The sequence below is a fragment of the Meriones unguiculatus genome, chromosome 3 (assembly GCF_030254825.1).
Source record: "Meriones unguiculatus strain TT.TT164.6M chromosome 3, Bangor_MerUng_6.1, whole genome shotgun sequence".
NCBI lineage: Eukaryota > Metazoa > Chordata > Mammalia > Rodentia > Muridae > Meriones > Meriones unguiculatus.
This window is the reverse complement of record NC_083351.1, coordinates 70,111,979-70,136,676: the sequence shown is the minus strand read 5'-3', so window position 1 is coordinate 70,136,676 and position 24,698 is coordinate 70,111,979. Positions and strand designations below refer to the sequence as shown.

The 24,698-nt window shown below is 42.3% G+C and overlaps 1 protein-coding gene and 1 pseudogene across 4 annotated transcripts in view; both read right to left on the bottom strand.

The window, feature by feature from the left end:
* Window positions 1-24,698, bottom strand: part of Hipk2 (homeodomain interacting protein kinase 2) — a 197,692-nt gene that overhangs the window by 70,654 nt on the left and 102,340 nt on the right. The window lies entirely within an intron of this gene.
* On the bottom strand, window positions 3,961-21,000 carry LOC132653085 (SIN3-HDAC complex-associated factor-like; annotated as a pseudogene).

Here is a 24,698-nt window from a genome sequence, read left to right as displayed (position 1 = left end):
CCTGTCATGGCTTTCTGAGGGCAACCCTCTTTCCTCTGTCCTGGGAGGGAATTTGGAACCTTAATTCCCAAGGATCAACTATACACACAGCATCTTCCCCATATTTGGGCTGGTGACACATTATCAAAGCTACCAACAGAGTGAAAATGGGATGTCAAGCCATAGAAGGGCTAGCTTCTTCCATATGAACCTGGTATCCAAGGCTCACTCTCTCTCCAGATAAAAAGCATACTGTGGTATTACCTATGTGGCACTTTATGGATTTAAATGTCAGCATTCTCACTTCTTTAACAGTTGGCTTTGATTGGTTCACTTTGAGCACTCAGTAACTGTTGGGTAAATAAACATGAGCAGAAGAGTGTCGGTGTTTTCCTTCCCATAGTGCCCTGTGTACCTCCAACTCATAGACCAGTGACTACGCCATGGATACGGCTCATTTCCTTCCACCCTCATGTGGTCAAGAGGGGTTTGAAGGGTTGAATGGTACTGATTAGGGATAAAAAGAGGGCACTGACAACAGACATCTTTTCTTTGCAATGGAGGTACCTTTGGTGTCACCGACTGAAACCAGACCAACTCAGAGAACAGAACCAAAACCTGAGCTAGAAAAAGACCCCACTGAGCACAATGGCAAGCACGCTAGAGGGTTAATTCCCACTGTGGTGGCAGGAAAACTTCAGAGGTTTCCTTCTGTTCACTGTATACTGAGCAGAGAATTACCAAGAACCACAGGCCAAAGCCTGCTAACAGCCTGCAGAGCAAGTTCTTGGAGCTATCCGATAATGTATACTGACCCAGTAAGTGTGGGATGGGGCTATCTCCAAGTAAGAAGACATTCCTGGGCCAAATGAGCCATGGGGATGAAGCCAACTCGTTAGGGAGAGTTCACATGATCCTGGCTTTGCCAGAAAACCAAACCTGCAAAGGGGACTCTCAAGAGTATGTTCTTCAAGTCTACAGCAGCAAATACCCATAGAACAGGCTTGACTATGGCTCACTGTCTCACAGTATGCCCACCCTGGGATTTGCCCAGCCAAGACAAGGGAAGAGCTCGCACGGCTGTTGGTTGGTTGCCTCAATAGAGATAAGGAACAGGGGGGTTCTGCTGGATAAGGTGGGTATAAACTCTAGCCCAGGGCAGCTTATTTAAGGGATAACTTTTAATACTCAAGTGCTGAGGGAACACACAAAACTAAACCTAAATTTGCTTTCTTGTTTATGTCTTGTTTCCCCAAGAAACAGTCAGCTGTCTCTTTAAATCTGCCACTAGGGGGTGCAGAAGTGTAGTAGGTAGCTAATCTGAAAGTCATCTGAACCATTAATTCATACAGGGTCAATGGCAATGCTATCCCCTGGTGACAGTCACTGGATCCTGGGAAACCCACAGCAAACTAAGCAGAACAAGAAGATCTTTCTGTTGGTGCAAGATGCTGAACTATCCCTTCAGGTGGTAATACCACTGCCCCATCTTCCCATAGACTGCTGGTCTTATTTTAACAATGGGGCCTCTTTCATAATCCAAGAGCTGGGACTGCAGGCCTTTGCACTGGAGCAACATTCAGTAAGAGACTAGAATGTTTATTTTGTTCTCATGAATGCCAAACGCTACTCTAGCAGAGTGAGCTAACTGGTAGGTGCTGGAACTAAGTAATTGCTACAGCTAGGGATGAGAAAAGGAGAGGAGGGAAAGAGGGGTTTGTACAGCAAGACAACATGGGGGGCTGAGAGGCAGTACTCTCCACAAACCCCTCCCATTCCCTGTCATTGCCTTCATCACCTCCAGCAGTTTTGTGTTTGGAAAACGTTCTTTTGGTTGGGTCTACAAAACTTTCTGCTTAGACCTTGTTTCCTCCAGAACTCTTCCCTCACCATGGGGAGGTGCTGTCTTATTAGACTTGTATCTCACTTTCACTGATAGGTTATGTCTAGTCAGCTTTGCATCTACACTGGAAGCATCTTGGGGCCATGGCTCCACATCCCAATGCCAGTGCACCTTGTAGTATCCAGTAGAGCCTCATAAGCAGGAAGTGGGAGGTGTGAACAGAACCACTTGACTTTGTTCACATGACGGCTGTGATGGTGATGGTTCAGTTCAGCAGCTTTCCTCTACCATCAAAGTGTAGTAAATGCTCTCTCACACTAAAGTAGCTAAGTGAGGAAGTAATGAAAACAGAAGCTTCTGGTCCTTTTTAAGGAAAGAAGGGAAGGAAGGGAGTTCTTACTTGATAACAGGTATTTGATGGAGACAAGAAGAAACAAACAAATGAATCCCCCTGCTTTTAGCAAAAGTCTGACATAGGGACATTGTACATTTAAAAACATGTATAAAGTGATGGGGTGATAGGGAAAAAGAACATGCATGAGCATGTATGTGCACAGTACAGACATACATCCACAGATGAAGAAACAATAATGGAGAAAGGGATTACGGAGACTACATGGGAGATTTTTAAAAAATTCATCTACTTTCCCAAATAAATAGATATTTGAACAAATGGCCAAAATCCTAGTATGAAGAGCTCAGTTTCCCTGCTACCAAAGAATAAGAGTTTGCAATAGGACCTGAACCAGCAAGTGGTAATCTCCTGAGAATAGGAGGAAATGTGGCATGGATGTATTCAGGCCTGCTTGGCCTCTCACAAGAACAGAAACTCCTTAGGGAGATGGAATCCATACTGGTTTCTTAGGAAGTGCTGCTGACATTCTGCTGGCCACAGCACTGTACACAAAAGGCGCTTAACACCAACTAACCAAACTCAGAGGCTCTGCTTAGAGAGGCTTTAAGCTAGGACTGTCTAGCTCCTTTATTTGACCCCAACAATTGACTTCAAAAAGAAAGAAAAATAACAACAAAACCCTCTAATACTCCAAAGATTCAACTGACAGTCAATTCTGAAGATAAGTGAAACCTTGCCTTGTTAGAAATTCTGGCTTGGATAAAAATCCTGCAGAAATCTTCCTGGTTGACTAACCTAAGTGCTCTCAACACATGCATGCACAAAGAAGCCTGTGTATATACACAATGGATGTTTACTTAGTCATAAAGAATGAAATTACATCATGGTAGGAAAATGGATGGAACTGGACAGCATCATGCCAAGCAAGAGAAACCCAACTTGGGACAAATGCTGTTAGGAGGCACTTAGATCCATTAACCAGCTGCCTTGGTTTCCCTGTACTTTGAAGTAATCAGGAAACAGAAAATGGGTTTATTTACAGTGTGATCAAATGTGTGTGTGTCTCTAATGTCCTCCTCACCATGTCTGTAGCCACCCTACAATTTTTACAAAGCCATGAACCAAAGGCCAGAACATATGCAAATTTAGCTGTGAGACAAGTTAACAAGCCCTTTCCTAGGGGAAAAGAGAAGCTGGGCTCCAGATGGCCTCTATATAAAATACTCTTGGAGAGTATTTTATTCAAGTACAGACTGAGGAAAATGGGGTCTTAAGTATCCCTCATTTTTAAAGATAAGAGTTTCATCTCAGGTTGTGGGAACCTATTTAGGCCTTACAGAGTTTTTTGTTCCTATGTCCATTCCTATCATAGGTGGGAAGGCTTTTTTGTAGTGGACTTTGGAGCCTTTAGTTTCTTTTTCTGTAGAGGGTAGTTCCAAATTCCTCATGCCTGTTAAACACACTAATTTTGCAAGTTAAAGGGACCAGGTAGAGCAGGGAAGGACAGGAAAAAGCAATCAGGAGTGTGTGTGTGTGTGTGAATATGATCAAAATACATTACATACACCTATGAAAAAGTCTTAATGGAGTGGTGCATGTTGGTGTACCCCTGCAATCCCAGCCCTTGAGGCAGAGGCAAAGGCAGAGGCAGGAGGATCATATATATATATATATATATATTTTTTTTTTTTCCAGGTCAGCCTAAACTACACAGTGAGAACTTGTCTTAACCTACACATTCTCTCCTCCACCAAAGAGAAATATCATAATGAAACCTGTTATTTTGTATAACTAATATATGTTAATAAAGAAAATGAATGCTGAGGAGGACTCTTCCATTTTTCTCTCTCCTGGGCTTCCTTACCCAGATCCACAGATTTCCTGTGAGTATCAAGTGCTGGGCATTGAAGGCACTGAGCCTTTGTGTGTGAACTTTGTGTGTGGACCTTGGGGCACAGCCTCCAGGCTTGTAGCAGTGTCTCTGATGTAAGTCCCCATCACTCCTGCTCACACCATCATACCTACTTGAAAAGATTCTATTGTTTGGTTCCAGGTTTGGGTCTGCCATCCTTCCTCCTGGGTTTAGCTTCATCACGTAGGCCATTCCCTGATTGTTCTGCTTGGTAAGGAATATGGGACAGAGGGAGTGGATGCTCCTGGGAGAGAGTTTTCCTTTCCCCGTAAGCACTGTGTTCAATGTAGACAAATATTTGAGTAGCCTCTATCCTGCATCAACACTAGGGCAGAATCATTAGTGATTAGATTTTTCTAAGGGAAACAGCAAAGCACACGAAAGAAAGTAAAGTCCCAGTGGAAGATAAAAAATGCTAAGGGTGGGCATCTGAAGGTATTATTCAAAAACAATAGGGGGATGGCAGAACTGTATTTCCTCTGTTCTTCCAAGGGGAAGTTCAGGAAAGGTCAGAAGGAGAACAATGCTGGCTATCTGTCACATAGCCTCTCTCCTAGAAAGGTCTCTTACACACTGCAGCCTCATTTCTCAATTCTATAATTACCACACACTCCCCACCACAGATTGCACGCCACCCCGGCCTTATGAATTATACATTTCATTTCCATTTACTAACACTGGGACTTGGCGGCCACGGCCAGGGTGGCAGGTTTCAGAGACTGGACCCATGCAATCTTCCCTCAAGTGCACACACATGTGTTACAGAGCCCATGTATGTTACTAGTGGGGACCTGCAATTCACAGCCTTTGGTCTTGTTTACTGGACAAGAACTAGCTATCAGTTGGGGGTTTTCTTAGGGAGAAATCATATTGGGGTACCTTTCCTTCCCCTTAACATTAACTACATATGGTTTATCATGCAACAAACCCCATCTCTGTCCCCTGAAATTCCCCTAATTTCATTCATCAGAGGGGATTAAAAAGACTTCACTTTACAGCAGCATTCAGCTTTCCTATGAAATACTCAGCATCTTAAATATTATCCACACTTCTCTTTCCTTGCAGTAAGCTACAGGCTAGCTTCAGAGTTTGTTGGATGGGGCTTAAAAACTACTCTAGAAAATGTCTTTTGACAGAATAGCAGTTATCCAAGTTAAAAATAGGAGGGTCAGTTTGTTGTTTTGTGCTCTTTTCAAAGTCTAAATCGTTCTTTGTTCCCTTGTACACGAACCTCAGTCACTGCTCCTGAGGGGAGATGGACAGAGGCTCCAGCCTCTGCTCCTCAGACTTCTTGGCAGTGGCTTTCTTACTGCTGTAGGAAGGCTTGAGGAGATGCGTGTCGATAAGGACTTCCTCAAAGTAGCCCTTATAGCTGATCTCACAACAGATTTTCTGTCTTGTCCAGTAGGTAAGATCTAAAAAGGAAAAAACTGGAGTTCTAACAGAGCTGGAAGCTGTATCCTAGCCGTCATCTGACTGGTTACTGTAGCATGGAGACTGGACTGGAGAGGCACTTGAGCATCAGAATTGGTGCATTGAAATCCTTCTGCAATTTACTGATCTGGTTGCTTTTCATTCAGTTTCCAAAGTTTTCACTTTCTTTGGTTTCAATGTTGTCTTTAGACTGGTCCTGCTCTTGCTTCTACCACATTGTTCCAGTTTTTGTTGTTTTTTGATCCTGATGGCAACTTCTTCCATCTTTTCACAAACAGCACACAGGCATTGCAGATGTCTTCTGAGCGAGTCTAACCCAAAGCAGTTCTGGAAGTCCTTTTCGTAATGCTTACTGTCTGTGAACCGGGAGGTGGAGGACTTGGCCCTGCAGATACAGCAGCTCTCTATGCTTCGGTACACCTTCAGCTTGTGAAAACCAATCATCTTCTCTTCTGGGCAATAGTTTCCATGAGCAGCAGTGTCCCCATGGTGCAGACTGCACCAGGCCAACCCCCTGTAAGCACTCCCTCCACCTGCAATGAGTCCAGAAAGATTGTCTCCTGCAGTTCTTCGGTTGCTACCGAAGACAGAGATGCAGATTCTGCTTCCCCCCTGCACACCCCCTTAACACTTTAATTCAAGCTAAACCTTGTTTAAATGAGTACAAAGGGCGGTCTTGAATGAGGCTATACTAGCACGGGGCCTGATGTACATGTCTGAGAGCATCAGCAACACCCACTTGTCTTACTTTTTGAGTTGGAAGGTGGAATAGAAAGGGAGTTCCAGAAACTGGGGGAATCCCATCCTCCAACTAACTGACATGAGATGGCACTGAGCCTTTGTATAGTGGACTCTGGAGCACAGCCCCCGAACTGGTCATTACCCTCCAGGCTTGCAGCACTGTCTCTGATGTATGTCCTCATCACTCCTGCTCATACCTTCACAACTATTTTAAAAAAGAAAAACAAACAAACTGACAACCAGTAGACTGAGCAGAAGTGGCATCCTTGGTAACTGAGAACATGCCAATAAAGAAGATTCAAGGAGCAGAGCGGACAGGTGTGAGCTAAATGGCATTCCTTTTAGAGCAGAGTCTGCACCTGAATATATCATGTGGGTTGCGACCCTTTGCGGGTCAAATGACCCTTCCATGGGGATTGCATATCAGATATCCTACATAACAGATATTTACATTGATTCAAAATTACAGTTACAAAGCAAAATTACAGTTATAAAGTAGCAACAAAATTTTATGTTGTGGGTCACTACAATGTGAGAAACTATATTAAAGGGTTGCAGCATTAGGAAGGTTGAGAACCACTGCTTTAAGTGATAGTATGAGCAGGATTTTAATTAAAAAATTACTCCAGAAAGTTTCAGGGAAGGTACTTGTGAGATGAGATATACATTCAGGGGATTTAATTTCTGAGGTTGGTCTCAGAAACGCTAGTAAGAGAAATATAAATCATTGTGATGTGTGTGCTATTCTCTTGGGTTTCTTTGGGAAACTCCTTTTAATGTTGGATTGTGTATTTATAAAGTATCTACTGAGGGTCTACTGGGAACACAGCGGTGAAAGCCAGCTTTAAGATGGCCTGTGGACATCTACGTCTCCTTATCTGGTGTTCCATTATACCAAGCAGGCTGATTGTGTGGAATCGATAAGAGAGCACAGAAATAATGATGTGTGACTTGTGAGATTAGTTATTAAAAAGACATTGGCTTCTACCCTGTTGGGTTCTGAATCACTGGCTATTGGAGAAAGCAGTGACCATGTTGAGAGGATAATGAGTGTCTAAGAGCAGCCAGCGCCAGCTTGCCAGTCACAAGAGTGAGCCTCCTTAGGTGTAGGTCCCACTCCCCAGCCACTCTTCAAATGCTTACAGTCCCAGTGGAGGGCTCAGTGGGTGCAGCCTCCTAAGACTGGGTCAGGATTGTCTAAGCCAAGTTGCTCTCAAGTTACTGGCCCCCAGAAAATGAGATGACAAACACTTACTGCACAAGGTCCTAGGGCTCATGCCCATGTGAAGGAATGCTATGCTCCTAGGAGAGCAGACCTCTGAAAAAGTAACTCTAGATTTACTCTCTGGCTAGCTTTAGTGGAGTAGCCTGGACACTGGGCTCGGCTCCATGCAGTCCCTATTTTGACTGGAATCATTTAAATACCTTCTTCTAAGGATGACAGTGACTCAGGAGGACTTCCAAACACCTAAAAGCTGGCAGGACCAAAAGGACAGGAAGAATGCTTCAAATGGCTATCCTACAGGAAGAATACAACAGAGACACTAACAATTTGACTTGCATAAAACTTTAACTATTTAATTTTTTTCATTAAAAATTTCATTAGCATATGCTAGTTATATATAATAATGGGTTTTGTTATGGCATTTCCATTCATGTCTCTCTCGATATATGTATGTGTATATATATATATATTTTAATCATATTTAGTGATTTTTTTTTCTTCTTTCTTTTGTTTGTTTTCTTCAAGACAGGGTTTCTCTGTGTAGCCTTGTCCTGGACTCACTCTGTAGACCAAACTGGCCTTAAACTCATAGAGCTCTGCCTGCCTCTGCCTCCTGAGTTCTGGGATTAAAGGTGTGTACCACTACTGTTTGGCTTTTGATCATATTCAATATTTATTTTTAATTTTTTGAGATGGGGTCTCTCTGCTCAACTCTGGTCGGTCTAGAATTTACTCTGTAGACCAGGCTGGCCGTAAACTCACAGAGATCCATTTGCCTCTGCCTCCCAAGTGCTGGGGCTAAAGGATCTAAACTTTTTAACATTGAGAACTCAGGTGATACTTCCTAAGAGTAGGGATTTCCAGCTTCTCATGAAAATCAGAAGCTAAGGCAATTCTAGGGCACATATTTATTCACAGCAATGATGATCTCAGGATAGGGGTACTGCCCTCTCATAAGGTCGCCTGTGTGCCATCTGCTGCAGCTCCATCAGCTTGCAGACGGCACCATCTGGCCCTACTGCACTTGAATTCTGAGATGGGTAGGAGAGAGACTAGATGTAGGGAGACAGGTAAAATATCTAAAAGCAATTACTGGCTTTATCTCTGATGGGCATTTTGGAGGGACACAAAATTAGTGGGTTTTTGTTGTTGTTGTTGTTTTTGTTTTGTTACTCCCACCCCCATAGCTAGGCTGGTCTAGAAATCTACTATGTAGTCTTCAGATTCTTGATCCTCTTTCTTTAGCCTCAGGAGTGATGGGATTACAGATATGTGCCACCATGCCCTGTGCTTTCAAAATTAGTTTTTCTTTTAAAAAAAAAAATCATTCAAGTTTCCCCAGAGGCAAGGGACAGCTTAGAACTTAGAAAGCATGTAAAACAATTACTGCACTTTACATTAAGCAGCATGCATTTTAACAGCAACATTTGTTTATGAAGGTTTTCTTATGTAAGGTCTCTGCTGAAAGGAAGTGTGATATTCCATCTTGCTGCACTCTGGCTTTCTACTACAGTACTGATTTACAATAACAAGAGAAAGGAAGGCTCTGCCACCACAGCTCTGTGGCTATCTGCTGGATTTTTCCTCCTACATGATAGAATAATATACTCTCTGCTGGCCTTCTCCCAATTATGTATTTGAAAGAGAATTCTTGTAATCAGTTTTCAGCGTGGCTTACTCAGGAATTAACTGATGTGAACAATCCTCTGGAGTTTTGTTTTTTTTTTTTTTACAAAATTCTGGAAGAAGAATGTGGGGTTAACATATCATGCTCTCAAGAATATCCACCCAAGTGGGCAAGAGCTCAATGAGGAAGAGCTCTTGAGTTGCTTAAAAGTCATTCAAGGGCAGTTCTGTATGAGAACGAGCACAGGGGCAGAACAGCTGCCCTGTTCCCCTAAGCACAGTGAGTGTTGTGGCAACCTCAATTGCCCCTGTTTATTGAGCTTCCGCTGCATTTGGGACTCTGTTAGAGGTGATGCTAAGCAATGGTCTATGTTTTCATGAATCTTAGCAGTTGGTTAGTGCACACAGCAAGCGATAGCACTGAGGGCCAGAAGGAGTGATTTTTGTTTTTCACTCAATAAGCATTTCCCAAACATCTACTAGGCACTGGGCACTGAGTATTTGGGCATCCACCAGAAAGTCTTTGTTGCTGTGGAGCTTACACTCCACTGGCCATCAGGGAATGCTGCCACTGGCTGGAGAGAACAGAGAATTTAAAGAGTCGGGATTAGGGAGACACACTTCAGAGCTGAAAGAGAAGGGAGCTGCAGGTAAGAAAGTAGCCTAAGAGAAGGTAGAAGCAGGAACACACAGAAAACAAGGAAGGAGCCCAGAGGGCTTGGGCAGTGCAAGGGCAGGTATGCCAGGGTGGAGACCTTCTTGGTCATCAGTGCCACAGTCTTGAAGTGGACAACAAGCTTTTATTTGTTCCACAAGTAGGAAAAAAGCCCCAGGGCAAGAGTAATTGAAAAACACAGTGCCAAGGCTTCTTAAAGTTGTAAAAGTGGATCTAGAGACCTGATAAGGCAGTTCATACCTCCTACACAGAGGTGTGACCAGCACACCTACACAAAGTAGCTCTTGGTCTCTTTGTAAAGACAGGCCACTGATGGGCTGGAGGCGTGGCTCAGAGAGCATGATATGTTAAGAGCACTGGCTGGTCTTCAGAGGTCCTGAGTTCAATTCCCAGCAACCACATGGTGGCTCACACCATCTATGAGATCTGGTGCCCTCTTCTGGCCGCAAGTGTACATGTAGGCAGAACATTGTCTACATAATAAATAAATCTTAAAATAAAAATAAATAAATAAATAAATAAATAAAAGAGGCCACTGAGAAGCCCAGATGACAAGGGACCAAGGACACAATCTCTAATGCTTTAAAACCAGCCTAAGATGACCTGATCTATGTGATAAAAATCTGTTTTACGATGTGTCAGCAAAGTTTTGCCCTTTCTACAAGGGACAAAGAAAGTTGGTGTTTTTTGTTGTTGTTGTTTTTGTTTTCTGTTGTTGTTGTTGTTTTTAAATCTTTCCAAAGGTGGCAGGGGTAAGGAAGACACTCAGTGCAGCGCTGAGACTTTCTTAGAACAGTGTATCTGTGTAGCGGAGTTGCCTGACTGACAACCAGGATCTTAACAGCACTCCAGACAGACAGGCTCACACTCCTACTGTTGGCCTGACTGCACAAGCTACACATAAAAGTTGTTGCTTCAGATTCAGTGTGATTACAAATAAATCTCTGGACTCGTCTGTGCGTTCAGAATGGCTTTGTTGTAAACTCTGGGTGTGTGGAGCTTGTCATCTGGTCTCACTAGCTCTGCCTTCCACACTCATGAAGTCATCCAGGGATCTTTTCAGGTGGGGCAGATAGCATCATCAAGGAGGGCAGAGGGCTAGGGTGTCATGTGAACATTTATAAGTCTAAGAAATTATAATTAACAACAACAACCACCCCCAAAAATCCTGTGTTCATCTTGATATTCTCAGTAATACCAACTCCAAACCTACTTGGGTCACCCACCCAGTATTTATTTGAGGGAGCAATTTACAACAAGAGAAGAGCTATTAGTAAGTGCCACTGGAAGGCCCCCTTTGAGTGGGAGGTTAAATAGTGTGCTTTTTAAAGTCTTCTCCAACACCAGAGTTCTTATGGCCACCATGTGATGCTTCCACTCTGATCACATGTAGCTTTCCGTCCACAGGCCACAAAGAGGTATCTGACAACAACAGTTTCTTTACACAAAGAAAGACACCTATGCTTGGGAGGTACTCACTTGGATTAGAAAGTGTCTCTAGGAACCACCGTCCTAAGCCTGGAGCTAAGATGGCGATGAGCAAATCACTGAATTCTCAGGACCTACAGGTGCTGTTAATGGCAGCAACCATTAAGTGGTGACATTTACAGTAAATGCAAGCCAGCAGAAGTAAACACAGCAAGAACAAATTTTGTAACATATGAGTCTGAGCCAAGGTCCACCTTCCATTTGGATTAAAGATATAAGTTCCAGTGCAAAGGAAGCTGGTCAGCACAGCCCAGGGAAGGATTTTACTGCCTCGTCTTCCAGGTGGCTGTGGGTGGCAGTGGCGTGGAATTTGCAGAGTGAGTCTGTCTTCCTTGGCAGGAGCATCAGGTTATTCCGCATTGCAGGGTCTTCTTCGTTATCACTTCACATGTGCTCATTTTCTTTTTCCCCTTCTCTAATTCTTCCAGTTGAGATAGCACTGCTCCAGCCTTTCTTTATTTTTCTACGAGCCCACAAATCCAACTGGAGACATGTGGGCAGGTTTGTACTGGGAACCTTACTACCATTTAACATTGTTACGACCTTAAAGGCAGAGACCCCCTTGTTCAACTTATAGAGAAGAATGAGAATTGAAGGTGGAACAGGGAGCCAGGTCAGGAGGCTAGCGGGGTGTCATGAAGGTAATTTAAGGGCACTCAAGCTGACTACAAGCTTAAGAAGCTACATGAGTATGTCACCATCCACCTCTCCCATGAGACCCATAGGCCTTTCATGGCCTCTAGCTTTTGCCATGTCCCCTTCTTTGACGAACTGTCCCTGCTGTCCTCAATGTCCTCCCAAGCCCCTCCAGGCTTGTAATTCAGCAAGCTGGCTCTCCACTGCCTTCTTCTGTCACTTCCTCTTTTCTGGCTCCTTCTTGTGGACCCTGTCCCCCCTGCCATGGTAAACTCATTCCCTGTCATCACCATCAGCTGGCAAGTGCCCCAGGTCTAGCCTTTCTACATTTCTGTTGGAGCTTTAAAGTGAACTCAGTATCCCCTTACCCTTCAACATACTGCATTTCTCTCAGAGAAACCATGATGCTCTCTCTGCCTGAGGTCACTATGCTCAACAGTCCTCTGCAATATATGTTTGTCTCTCTTGTACATGAGCCTCTGCTTTCTTCTTTCCTTTCTTCATCTTCTTTTTTTAATGACTTTGAACTTCTGATCATTCTTTACCACCTCCAAAGTGCTGAGATTATAGACACACTGGGATTATATGCATGTACTACAATGTCCATGATTTTCTTAAAACTAAGGCATTGCTGGGGATCAAACCTAGGGCTTCATGCACACCAGGCAAGCACTCTATCACCAGAACTTTATCTCCATTCCATTGCTTTTGAAATACCCTTTAAAGTCACTTGCTCCGCTTCTCACTCAAGGCCTCTACTCCCTTGGCCTCACACGGATCTTGGAGATAAGTCCCCGGGGACCTTCTCTGTTTCCAGTCTTCCCCCTCTGCAATCAGTTACAGCCTATTGCTAGACTTGTTTTCCTAAAAGGGTTTTTACCACCCCACTTCCTTCCTCAAGAACCAACACGCTTATCACAGGACATCCAAGTTCTAATTTTACTTGGAAGACTCCAAAACAACTGTCTCCTTATCCCACCAAGTTTTCCTCTGGGTTCAATTTCTGATGTCTTCTTTGAATCAGATCTTCATTTTATCACTCTAGTGATACCTTTTTACTCCGTGCTTTTGTGCGAGTTGTTTCTCTTTGTCCACTCCTCTAATGCTGACATTCTCAGAGCTCAGTTCTGCATTTCCTTCCACTAGTAGTCACTAAATCCCAGGCTTTTGCACTAAGTGAGAGCCTCAGATTGAACTCTGCTGCCTGCCTTAATGCTGACACTCCACAGGATTGGCCAGTGCCTTCTGTTAGACTGTTTGTCTCAGCACCATGGGCTCTGATCATGCTGTGAGAATGGCTTATGTTGGCTCCAACAGTCTTTCAGATGTTGCTGGCATGATTTTTCACTTTACTGGCTCTTCAAGTTCCCAGACCTTTTCTATGCTGAGCTTCTCAATTTCACCTACAAGTGAAGGTGGCTTTTTGTTTAAGTATGGATGAGCCCTGTGCATTCTGCCTTGCACTTAATGTCCCTAGGGAGACTCTCACTTGCATGGAATGCTCTGGCTTGTTGGACTGGGAATCCATGCAGTCTTGACTTTCCTTATCCAAGATTTTGTCTCAAGTCTCCTTTCAGAACTCTCTTCTTTCCTTCAGTTCACCTTCCAACTACCCTAAGCATTGTCTTGGGCACTCCTCTATTTCTAGGTGTAGCAGCTGGTCTCTCCAACTAAGCTGTGGGCTTCTCTATGAAAATTCATGGCACCCTTTTGTTCTGGATGCTTACATCCCATGTAGTATCATAGGGCCTCACCAAGCACAATGGAACCATATTTGCCACATACCCTTTGAATGGCTGTCATTCTCCTAGACCTTAAGAGGTCTGCACCAGTGTTCAAAGAGCTGGCTCCTAAAGCAAGCTCTAACTTATTAACTTTGTGGATGTATTGCTTACTTTTCTGTTGTTATAATGAAGCACCATGCCAAAAAGCAACTTACGGAAGAAGTTTATTTTGGCTTAGGATTCTAGCAGAATAAGAGTTCATCATGATAGGAAGAGGCACACAGTGTCAGTCTGGCTGTTGGAGCAGGAAGTTGAGAGCTCATATCCTCAACCATAAGCGGAAAACAGAGACAGCTTTAAACTCTCAGGGCCTCTAGCAGACACACTTCCTCCCAAAGATCACACCTTCTAAGCCTCCCCAAATTGAGCTATCAACTGGTGACCAGGTATTCAAATCCCAAAGACTATGGGAGGCATTTCTCATTGAAACCACCACAGTGCTTCTGGTTTTACCATCTATGTTATAGGTCTATATTGTGTTGGGGCAAAGACTAACTGAATTTCAACATATGTGAAAAACTTATAAGTCTAGCTCACTTGCTCATTCAATAAATATTGTGCAAATGACCATATTAGTAAGTGGTGATAATGATAAGCCAACTATTTTCAACTCCACTGAACTCTTGCCATGGAATAATTTCTATGGAAAATGGGAAAGCAAACCAAAACTTTTTTCATACAAATTAATGACAACATTATTGGAATATATATGATGTATTAATATTATATATATCTTATCAGCTAAATGTTATAAGTTTTACAAGGACTTTAGCTTATTAAAGGCTTCAATCCTAGGGAGGAGATAGCAGAGTTCCAATTAATAGAGTGGATCTGGTTGGAGCTGTGGATGGGGAGATCTTGTTGGCATACTTTTTTGTTGGCATACTTTATTTGTTTGCATACTTCTAATAACAAGTGGTCATTATTAAAACTGTTTCCACTGCCTCCTTTAGACAGAACCTCAGAAAGCGCTGAGATGTTTGTTGATTGTACACTGGTGGGCCAGCATCGGTCACCAGACTATCAGCCTGCCTCACCCTAGGCTTACTGCACAAACTATAGGCACACGAAACAAGCTGGGTACCCACGGTCTTTGGGTACAAGGCAAGAAGTTTGCCATGGCTGCCTTGGGGAGAAGTAGGGTTCATTCTCTCCTGGATCCCTGGCTGGGGAAAGCTGGATGCTGCCTGATGTGCACATTTCTCTTACGCACATATGGCCTCTTATGGAGGCCAGTACTGTGTGAAAATAAGATACTAGGAGTGAGACAGACTCTCTAGGAGGCATATAAGGAAAGTGGCCATGGCTAGCTAATAAAGGTGGCAAATTTTCAACATTGCCAGCTTTCTCTTCACCCTCTTGACTTGAGACAAAAGCTTGATAGCTTAAAACAATGGCCTTTTATGCTTTTGCCTCCCACTAGCAGGTCTGGTGTTGGTGGACTGGCTCAATGAGTTCAAGGCCTGCTCAGCACATGTACAACAGCTCTGGGCCAATCAACCATCCTGGCTTTCTACAAACTGACCAACCCTAAGTTAGGAGAGAAAAACCCTTCAGAGGTTTTAAGGTCCTCAGCCCCCAGAGAAGAGACTAGAATCTTTGGTTTTCTGAGCCTCCTTCTATCTTTTTGTCTGCATGTCTGCTGCACATGTGAGTTTCCTCACCCCCAATAAACACCTTTCTTCAACTGTTCATTGTGTCTGTGGTGCTTGAGATTTCTCTGCTGCTACCTGTTGAGCTTCAGATTTTTCTCACTTTTAATTACTTTTTTGACTGGCAGAGAAAATGAACCCAACCAAGGTCCCTAGGCTGTATCATTTCAAGGCCCCTAGATGGAATCAGTATTGGTATTGCCTGACCAAAACCAAAAGGGTCCTATCTCTGCTGCACAGGGACCACAAGGATCTTCTAGACTGAAGTGCACACTACCTTAATAAACTCAGTTGCTTTTCTATGCCCCTTTAGTCCACATGACCCTTAGAATGGCCTTACCTTAACTTTTTCCTTGCTAGGCAAGGTCACTCAAGCCTAACTTTCTACACTCAAAGCACCTGCATTTGTATCTCATATAGCTGATGGTTCGCAGTCATGTATCCCTACAAGTTCGGCATTTCCATTGTTTCTCAAGGTCCAAGTCAAGGGGTCTGAGCACTAATCAGTAAGCCTAGTTCTGAGCCCTAGCTCCAGTCACAACTTTGCAGAGTCAAAGGGAATTTTCTCCTGGGTTCCTAGTGTCCTAGGTTAGACTTCAGATTAAAATGACCACACAAAACCTCAGTGCTGCTATCCTATAGCTCTGCAGCAGGACTCCCATTTTCTTTTTATTCCCCGTAAATGGCCTTACAACAGACCTTTCTTCAAAAGGTATGTCTCCAGCCTATAAACTTATGGCTGTCTCTTTTGTTCCTGTTTTGCTTTATTCCTTTATTTCTTCTTGACCTCCTTTGTATGAGTCATTACACAGGGGTTTAATGCATTTTTCCTTAGGATTTCTCCTTTACAATAGACTCATATACAGCTTCACAATATGTAACTATACTTCAACCCCTCACTAGTTTGAGTACCGAGACTCAGAATTGCTCCAATTAATCACTTTTGGGTGGGTTGTTTTCCTATAAAAAGTTGATCAAGTTCACTGGCTGGAGTATGCTCTTTACTCACTGTTTTCTAGAGTTTAAGAAATTTGTAGTACAAATGATGATGGGTATTGTTTGTCTCTTAGGAAATTGAAAGGGGGAGGCTTGAAAAGAAGGCATCCCTAGGAAAATTGGGAAAGCCTTTGGGGTTTCAAATGCTGCAGGCATCTCAGGAAAGTAAATGCAGCCAGTTTCTGCCTTTGTTTCTGTTTTTTATTTAGAGCCTAAAAACAAACTCAAATGAGATTTGCATGACTAGAGTAGAATTTGCCTATTGTGTTTAGCACAAGGCCTTCACTTTTTTCCACATATATCATGGAGACTTTAAGTCCTCTATTCAAAAAGAAATGAGGGAGATAAACAATAGCAGTTTTCCCTCTGCCCAGGTAGCATAGAGACAGAGGCTCATTCATCTGGGGTTAACCCAAGGCTTCAACACTGGGATGTTATTACCATATGGCCTGCAATGCCTTCTTATATCTGTGGGTTGGACCTCAGCCCCACATTCACTTGTTCTCAGCAGCCAGGTGTTTCCAAATCCCCTTTCTCTGGCTGAATTCACAGTCCTTTCAGCTATTGCTAAGAATGGGGTGGGAGGTACCTTCTACAGAGGGCTCCCCAAACAGGACATAAAACAAGGAAAGAATTATTTTGAGAAATACAAGATAGCTGAGTTTCCCTGGCAGATCCAGTGACAGAGAGACTCATGGGCCTCAGATCTTGGCACGAGATAGGAAATGGTATGTGCACTAGCAGGAGTGCTCCGCCCAATTAAGAAGGGAAACAGAAGCTAAAAAGACCAAAGCACACAAACACTAGTGTCCCCTCCCCTAGCCTGCCCTTCTACATTCCAGAGGAGCCTTGCTCTAACAGGCATACCTTAGTTTGGGGTGGTATGCTGAGGGGCTGATCCTAGTTGGGGGTGAAGTAAGGCTGATCATTAATGTTTGCTGACTTGGGCACAAATACCACCTCTACAATCAATTTCGAAGAACCAACAATTCCTAGCTCACAGAGTTCCTGATTATTTTATATCTAGCTCCTGCAAACTGGTGTATTTATACCCTAGAAACCCTGGATACTAGCCCTAGATCCAACATAAGAGTCCTGGCTGACTGTCCCTCAAACCTGATGAGCTCACAAAGTCCAAATGTTCCTACCCAGAAGGCCTGTGAGGCTTTAAGTGTACCAATTGGAGGGATGTGGACTAAATCTACCTGTCCATGATGTCTTTCACATGACAGTGTTCTATAAATTTTAAGATAGTTGACACAAACTTCTGTGTCTTCTCTTCTGCATATTAAACAAACACCCCCTCTCCCTGCTTTCTTAACTACCCTTCACTTCCAAAGTATGACTGTGGCACAATCAAGTGAATATAAGATGTTCTATATGTAACAGAAAATACTTATTACTTGCTCTAAATAAGTCATGGGCCATATTAGGATGTTTAAATAATAATGAATAGACCACCTGATAGAAATCCCTTAGGATTATATAGCTTAGTGATGCTGTCTTCATTTATGAAAGCATACTCTATGGTATTTACAAAATCATATAAGGACACACTTCTCAGAAAGTATTCTCATCATTAAGTGACATAAGACTGGTTCTCTTACTAGGTCCTAAGCTTGTATTATCACTGTCACTTGACAACCATTCATCCTTACATAACTGACTTCATCCAAGCATCCCATCTTATAATGCACTTCATAATCCACCAGATAGCTCCTATTAATTGATTACAAGGAAAACGTGCAAAGACTGTATTGTTTTAATTTTTTACAATTTATTCACTTTACATTCCAATTGTAGCCCCCTCCCACAAAGACTATATTGTTATCACCAAATATTACAAGGGTAGCATGGCTCCTGCTGCTGACACATTGAGATCTTTTTCAACCTTGATTCTATCAACAAGGATCTTAGTTTTTCTTGCAAAGATTTCATAACCCCCACACTTGAAGAACAAGCCCTTTTACTTCTTTGTTCCAAGCTACTCATAAGGACAGGATCCTGTTATACTACAAGGAACCTGCTCTAGACCTAACAATTCTCCAATCCATATTCAGTCTCCATTTCTCTATCTCACTCTTAGGATTTCACGCACCTGTCAGGTGCCTCACTGAAATGTACAATATACCATTAGCTGAAAGCACCATATAACCTCAAGAATTTGCCTGGTATGTTCCTGCCAGGTCTGTCCCTCAAGAAGGCTGTGAGCAAAATAAATGGGATTCATACAGCATGCCTTTTTTCAGTGAGGTTGGACAAGCACGTCATGATCTTTCTATAGTTGCTTATTAACTACCTGTCAACAATCCCTATTGAAAACTCCTGGGAGCCAGTGATATGCCTCAGTCCTGCCGCATGGGAAGCTTCCCCGGCTTTTCTCCTTATGCTAGTCAGACTTTCCTGAAATGCCACTTTCTTTACACTGCCCTTTTCTCCTAACATACCTGACACCCTAATCCTGACTGACTTTCGGGTTGCTTATGGCTACCTTAAGCCTCTGGCTCTGCTTTTGGTAGCCCCACTTCTATCTACTCTTGGTTGTACCAATTCCTACATCTACAGTTATGCCAATTCCACATCTCAGTTACAGCAATTCCTACATTCCTCCCTCCACCCAGAAACTCGGTTTTCTGCCTTTTGGAATTCCACTGACACTCCAAAGGGCATCCCAAAGCCTCCTCCCCATGAAGTTTACTCTCCATTCTGGCCCAACCTACCTCCTTTATATAGTATGCACTTATACAGTGTTCCCTTATATTTTATAGTCATGCATTTTTACAATTTGGAAAACTTGGTTGAAAACTAGATTAAAGATTACCCAATTCTGCTCTTTCTGGCTAAAAAGGAAGAGGCAGCACCGAGCAGAAAGAGAGTCAGCAGGCCTGAGTCTGAAGGACAGGTCTGCCATTATTAGCTAGATTAACTTATGGGCTTTCTCAACTGATATGGGGCTCATGAAACTAGACTATAAGGAGGTAGAGAAGGGCCAAAAAGCTGTTGGACCAATGTAGAAAATGGCATTTATAACTGGGGCCAACCAATAAAATAAAACATTTTAAATAGCCGGGGATTGGGAAATGGGCCCGATAGGAACAAACGTAGTATGTAAGAATTTAACTTCACGATATTCATATTTGCACATTCCCCATCTCTGAAGTCCAGAGCTAAACTAAGGAACTGAAAAGAAGGAACTAGTCCAGAGCTTCCTATGTCTACTCTTTCTTCCTCTAAAGCCACCCCTAGTGCTTCCTAGAGCTGGCCTTCAGACTCTCAGAATCTGTGTAAGTGTATTATTGACACAGATTTCTGTAAGGTAATGTTTTCTTTTCACTCCACTACTTGGGCTCCAAGTAGGACCATGAGGACCCTCCCCTTCATACCAGGCCACCTGCTCCCAAAGGGACCTTCTTTTAAACTTGCTTTCATAAGGACCCTGCTCGTAAACCTGGCTACCTGTTTCTACAAGGTAACTTTAGTTCTGTGAGGCCCTTCCCCTCACACAGGTCAGGCCCCTCCTCTTACTCACATAGCCTCCCTGCAGTTCCCTCCCTTCTAGCATGTCTGAATAGATACAGATTCAGCTGCAGGTAATCTCATGTTGCCTTTTCATCTTCCCATTTTTCATGGGCACCTCTACCTTTCTTTCTCAGGTACACCATAGCTGTGCAATATTTCTCTTTAGAGAATATAAAGAGCTATACCTCTCTTGGTCTCTGCTAAGTAATCTCAGGTTATTCTGTAATCCCATATTCTGTTGTCTTCATTCTTTCTCTACCATTAGTTCAAGTGTCCTTTGATTTTTCCTTTGTTCAAAGCCTAAATGACTGAAAATTTAACTTCTGTCCTAAATGTTCCCTAATTCTAGGATGCATGGACACCCTAATAAATATTCACAACACAACAATAGAAGCAGCTCAGAATCCTTCTCTGATCTTGTCATAGGTGGCCTGCTGACAGTTTTTCTCTCAATACCATTGTAACAATGGTTTCCAAAGACTTAAACTGCCTCTGGCTGTTTCCCAACAGGTACCCTTCTCCTTTATCTCACATCCAATGCTTGCTTCCCAAACTTTGAGCTCTCTCTCTGTCTCTGTCTTTCCCTGGACCTGGCCATGAGGTTCTCCCAGCATCCCTCATTCCCTACATGTTACCACAGCCTGCCGCCTAGTTAGTCTAAATTTCTCCAGCCAGGTTACTAGGCTGGGCTTCCCCCACTGCACCCCCTCCAGCTGCCCTTTCCTATATAGTCCAACCATTTTAATTACCTGGCTCTTCTGTCTACTCTTTACCCTCCTGGCCTCTTGGTCTGGATAGCCCTCTCCCTTTCCCCTCTCCTCACATGGCTTGGCTCATGTTTATACTGGACTCTCCCAGATGTTCCTGCCTCTGGCTGTGCTCTCCCTTTTATCTATAATAAACTTTCTTTTCCATCCTACCTTGGAGCAGTCATGTCCTTCTTTTATTTATTTTCTTAAAAGATTTATTTATAGGGCTGGAGAGATGGCTCAGAGGTTAAGAGCACTGGCTGCTCTTCCTGAGGTCCTGAGTTCAATTCCCAGCAACCACATGGTGGCTCACAGCCATCTATAATGAAATCTGGTGCTCTCTTCTGGCCTGCAGATGTACATGCAGACAGAACATTGTATACATAATAAATGGCTAAATAAATAAATAAATAAATCTTAAAAAAAAAAAGAGAGATTTATTTATTTATTTATTTATTTACACAGCATTCTGTCTGCAAGTGTGTCTGTGTATCAGAAGAGGGCACCAGATGTCACTATAGATGATTGTGAGCCACCATGTGGTTGCTGGGAATTGAACTCAGGACCATTGGAAAAACAGCCAGAGTTCTTAAACTCTGAGCCCTCTCTCCAGCTCCCCCCACCCCCATTCATTAAGTGCTGGGATTACTGGGATTCCAGGTGTGTACCATACCTAGCTCAAAACTTTTAAAAACAAAATCCAGCAGGCTTTATGTAAAATATCGGAATTCACAGTGTCTCCCCCACCCCCATTTTCTTAGTTGATGCCCTAGCTATGCATGCATTGACCTGTTTCTCCAGGCTGGCCTTACACTTTCAGACTCCTGTCCATATCAGTCCACCCATGCATCCATCTATCCACCTACCCACTATGGGGAAAAAAAAATCCTGGAAAGAAGCTGCATTTGTAAAAACTGACTAATTAGAATTTCAGTATTATAGAGAAACTGACATGTTACAGGTCAGAGACTAATTACCTTATCGTGGGCTAGTTTAAGCCCTCCAGAACACCCATTCCTTGTCAACTGCTGTGTCTGAACTAACATCTTGTGACTAACAAAAACCTTTGGAATCTATTAACTTAGCAGACTTTCACCAACCCAGAAGCTAAGAATGTCATCAGATAACATCTGAGGTCTACAGAAAAGCCTCCCCCATCTTGCCATAACTGATGTAGCCACCAATGTATTTTAAACTTGTCTTGATTTATGTATGACTTTCTTTCTTCTGTAAAACTATAAAACTTCATGAAACTGCTTCCACGTTGGAACATGGAATTTGGGGTAACCTAAGTGTGTGTTCTTAGGCCATGGTCACTCAAAGGGCTCCAGAATAAGCTATCTCTCATCTTCTTAATATGAGAGATGTGGTTTGTGTCAACACCACCTATCTACTTGTACTAAAAATTTTGATTCCAGTACTGACTTACTCAAAACTGCAAATGTTCTTAGTCTCCTTATATTTTCAAATGAACACCAGGGGTTAACTTTCTATCCTGTGTGGGGTCACCTGCTTAGCTAACCCGACCCAAATCAACGGTGTGGTATTTGTTCACTGTGAATGTCTACAATGTGACCTATTTACCTGGAGCTTTGCAGATGGTCGTCATTTCTGGTTCCAACTGTAAGCTCTTCTGAATAATTAAAAGGCTGTGTGTGTGTGTGTGTGTGTGTGTGTGTGTGTAAAACAGTCCAGATGGTGCTTCAATACAACATTATACAATAGGCTCTGGAGATGGGCAGTGACTCTCAAGAGCCAGAAGCCAGTTTCTTAAAAGACATATAATAAAAACTATATCCATGAAAAGATGTAATGGTAGGCATATTTTTGCAGACTGCCATTTTTACAATAATTTACTGGCATTCATGAAGAGCAGTGATTTCTTTTCTTCCTTCAGGAAAAAGACCAAAATGAGCAAATGTTTTTGTTTTTAAGGACAAAACAAAAATAAACAAAAATTGAGAGTTTAAAGTGGGGTAGAATGCCAGGCTATTCTTTAATCCCAGCCACCACAGTTTTAGGCCTTCTGAGACTAAAAAGGCAGGGCTGGCATAATGTATCCTCTGAAAACAAGACAGAAGAATGGCACCATGGGAAGAGTACAGGCCTAGTGAGACCCCCGAAGGATTTTCTGGCTCTTGTCAAAAGCCAAAGTCCAGGGAACAAATGTTAGTTTACCTGCTGTCAAATACCATCTTCTTCCTTCAGGTTTTAACCAAGCAGATAAAACAGCACAGGAGCTGCAGTCCAGCTGAGTAAATGATCTTCTGGGGTAGGGAACACAGATACCATACATGGGCTTGACCAGTTATAAAGTGGCACAAATATATCACAAGACACCTTAGTTTTGGTGATCTCAATCCCTTCTAGTCCACAAGTGTGTGCTCACATAAAGCATGTTAAAAAGGAATCAAACAACTTCCTTATAAAAACTAAGACTGAAGCTTAGAAGCTAAACCCAATATATGCAAAAGCTAACACCCAAGCCACACTCAGAATGGTGTTCCCTTCAAGTCTTTAACATACAGCTGTAATCACAGCATATGTACAGTTTTGTGGTTTTAATGTGACAGCCTGCAATTATTTTTGCTGGTCTTTACACTCTCAATCCAGAGCCCATCAATTATTAATATCTCAATTTTCTAAGTTGTATCTGTTAATTTCTGTCTGCCTTCAACATTCTATTTTTAGGAAAAATAGGAGGAATTATATATACCCACATGTTTTTGTTTGTTTGTTTGTTGCTATTTTGCTTGCTTTATTTTGTTTTTTTGTTTGTTTGTTTGTTGTGAGACAGGGTTTCTCTGTGTAGTCCTGGCTGTCCTGAAACTCACTCTGTAGACCAAACTGGCCTCTAACTCAAGAGCTCCGCCTGCCTCTGCTGGGATTCAGGTATAAGCCATCACCACCTGGCTACTCACATGATTTAAAAATTTTTTAATTACTTACAGTGTTAAGAAATGAGATTATCAGGTAAAATGACCCAAAAATATTTACAGCTGCCAGTATGATTTATTGATTTGACTCTTACAAAGATCACATCATTCTAAAATCAATTTAATAATTTTTGATCTACTCCTTGTGACAACTAGTAAAATTGAAAAAAGATGACACCACACTGGGCGCGGTCGCTGCTTTAGGACTAACCTTCAGAATGGCTTTTGTATTTAGGAGACAAACAATGAGCTACTTTATGAACAAATCGCCAGGTTCCTAGCAAACCTTTATACACGTATAGAACACACACAGCATACTGGCTAACTTCTCACACACTAGAACAACCTAGTTTATAGGCAGCAAGCAGCAGACATATTTTATTTTACTAGGAATTATCTTTTAGGTGAGAGTGAAGAGACCATTTATTAACAAGTGACAAATATTAGAATCAACACTATCATATAATAATAGATAACTTCTATACAAACCAAAGGCATTTGATTAATGTGAAGTGTTGTTGAAAAGTCATGAATTAGTTTTCATTTAGCTAGCTGTCTAGTGAGACATCTTTTCCTTCAGGTTCAGTTAAATAAATACCATAAGACTGATGGGAAGAAATTAACAAATGAAATCAATCTTGTTAGATTTAATATCATTCACTTTGTGATGAAAAGTTACAAATACTATTCAAAACTTCTAGGACTGAATGGTGCTAATATTAAAATTGTAAACTATATATTTTAATACAGCACCATGCACAATGAATATACACAATGGAATCTTTCTTAAAACTCCATGTTGGCTATCTATTTAGTTGAAACAAAACCCTGCTTTCACTCCAGATGGTTAAGGTAAAAAGGCCAACGAATGGATTTTATTTTACTTCTCTAAACATAACCACTTACAGGGTTGGTCTTTGTCAATATGCCTTTCAAATGCCAAAGGTATTTTAAAAATAATCAAATAACCACAGAAGAATTCATGCTACTGGATTACTTCAACCTGTGCCTTATATAATGCAGTCAATTTACTGAAGGGCCTGTTCAATTTTCCAATCAAAACCAACAAAACCAATGACATGGTCTTAAAAATCTCTTCCTCTAAGTTAATCTCTTTAGCCAACAACTACAGTCTCAGAATTGAGGG